The 2110-nt window shown below is 46.3% G+C and overlaps 1 protein-coding gene across 1 annotated transcript in view; it reads left to right on the top strand.

The window, feature by feature from the left end:
• The first annotated feature begins 1090 nt into the window (after positions 1 to 1090).
• The window catches only part of LOC103741889 (butyrophilin-like protein 2), a 16495-nt gene continuing 15475 nt past the window's right edge, over positions 1091 to 2110 (top strand). Inside the window, exon 1 of the mRNA XM_029568158.1 lies at positions 1091 to 1336. The gene's annotated coding sequence lies outside the window, so the exon portion shown is untranslated. The remainder of the gene's footprint in view (positions 1337 to 2110) is intronic.

Genomic DNA, 2110 nt, shown 5'->3' with positions numbered 1-2110 from the left:
GATAAAAACACTGACCAAAACCAACTTGAGGAGGAAAGGGTTTATTTTATCTTACATCTCCCAGGTAACAGTTCATCACTGAGGGAAGCCAAGGCGGAAACCTGGAAACAGAAGCCGTCACAAGTCGGGGAGGACCTTTCTGTTCTGAGGCAGAAACAAGGTAAAGAGCCCCCACATCCTCACCAACGATGCTTTTCTCTCCTCTGCAAACCCCTCACCCTCCACATTGTCTAGACTCAAGTATCTTTACAATGAGAACAGCAGCCTCACATTAGATGGACCAGTAATGGCTGATCACCCCAAGGGAGGGAAAGAAACTTCAGGACAAGTCAACTACGGTTGCATATGTTCATGTTATTACATTAAAGTGAAGATTTCAAAGTTAAGCGTGATCCTGCGGGATTCTTGAGAACTTGAGACCCTTCACATTAGAGTAAAATAAGATTTAGCGAAATCTTAAAGAAGCGGCAGAAAGAGGCGCACACAACGCCCAAGACCCTCCATCTCCAGCCGTGCCCTCCACCTCGGTGACTCACCAGCCCATCCTCTTTGTGCACACACACTATGCCACGAAGCCTATCAAGTTTCTCTTTTAAACATCTGAGTGTAATTAAAGCCCTTATTATCAAACAATGGGAGATAAAGGACCAAAGTAAAAGGGCAATCAAGTGACACACGGAGGACCTTGGCCTGGCGCTCTGATCTGGGAGAGGGAACCTCCCTTCCCTGGACTCTAATTTCTCCTCAGTAGAATGAAGGTGAGGAACTTGATAGGCAGTTGGGTTTCCAACTTTGCAGCCCCACAGGCTGTGTCCTGGGGGAAGCTTGGTCCTCCGTAGGGAATATTAGATGTTCAAGGTGAGGTGGGTGAAAGCAGCTGTGACACACAGTGAGTCACCCTGTTGGAGATAGCACAGGCAGGGTGTGGAACAGGGACCCAGCATGAGTCCTGGCTTTCTGAGGTTCAATGACAAAGTCAAAACTGTGCCTGCAGGTCTGGAGAACTCAGGCCAGGGCCTAGGCAAAGTCCACTTGCCCTCTGAGTTTCACTTTTGAGAGCTTGAAGCAGAGGAGATGAATGTGCTGTTCTGACTGGAGCCTCAGTGCAGGGTGAACCTAGAGGCTTGGGCTCTGCCTCCGCTCGGCATCATTAAGCCTCCCTTCACCAGAAGCCTCGGGGAACCCAGAGATGCCTTCACTCCCTCTGGCTCTCCCGTAGTTGTGTCCTGGGCTCCCACTTGCCTTTGAATACCAGCTACGTGGGTGGAGGCTACATACACGGTCGGGTGAGGAAACCAGCAGCCTCGATTTCACCCCAAAGGAGAGAAGGACCCACGTGAGTGGCTTGGAGAGTCTCTGGTGAGGGCTGTGGGAATTGGCAGGATTTGATTAAGACGAGGAAGTGAGGTGTATACACAGTCAGCATCCTGTTAGGAAACTGCCACTGGTGATGATACCTCTCAAGTCATGCTGATCTCCACTGCACATTATTATTATTATTTTATTATTGTTTATTGACAGGCTCTCCCCAGCCCCAGCCCACCTGGAACTCACTATATAGATCAGGCTGGCCTCAATCTCATAGAGATCTGTCTGCCTCTGCCTCCCTAGAGCTGGGATTAAAGGCGTGGGCCACCATGCCCAGCATCCACTGCAAGGTTTTTAAAGCAGTCATGGTCCAGTTGCTCCTCTGAGGCAGGCTAGGAGCAGAAGGAAATGAGATTAAATAAGAGAGCCAGGATCGTGTTATTCCTTTGTTGTGTGTCTATTAGGCATGTGTTTCTGTGGGTTTTTGTTTTTGTTTTTTGTTTTTTTGTCTGTCGGATGGAGATAATGCAGCCAGGGACATGTTAGGGGTGATTGTCTCCTGATGAAGGAAAGAGTAAAGGCCCAAGAGATTAAAGTAAGTTGCCTAAGGCTATAAAAGTAAACAAAAGCCACTTGTTGGAACTCTTAATTTAGTTTCTGTCTATAGAAATGTATGGTTTTAATATATAACAAAACTATTTTTAAAGTTTATGTGACATACAAACTTCAAACTGAATTAGTTTTTACCACCTAATAAAAATTTTTTAAAATATTTTATTTATTATTTTTATTTTATCATCTC

This window comes from Nannospalax galili, unplaced genomic scaffold (assembly GCF_000622305.1).
Source record: "Nannospalax galili isolate Female #2095 unplaced genomic scaffold, S.galili_v1.0 scaffold2200, whole genome shotgun sequence".
Classification (NCBI taxonomy): Eukaryota; Metazoa; Chordata; class Mammalia; order Rodentia; family Spalacidae; genus Nannospalax; species Nannospalax galili.
Note: the sequence above shows the minus strand (reverse complement) of the source record. Positions and strands in the feature narration are given on the sequence as shown.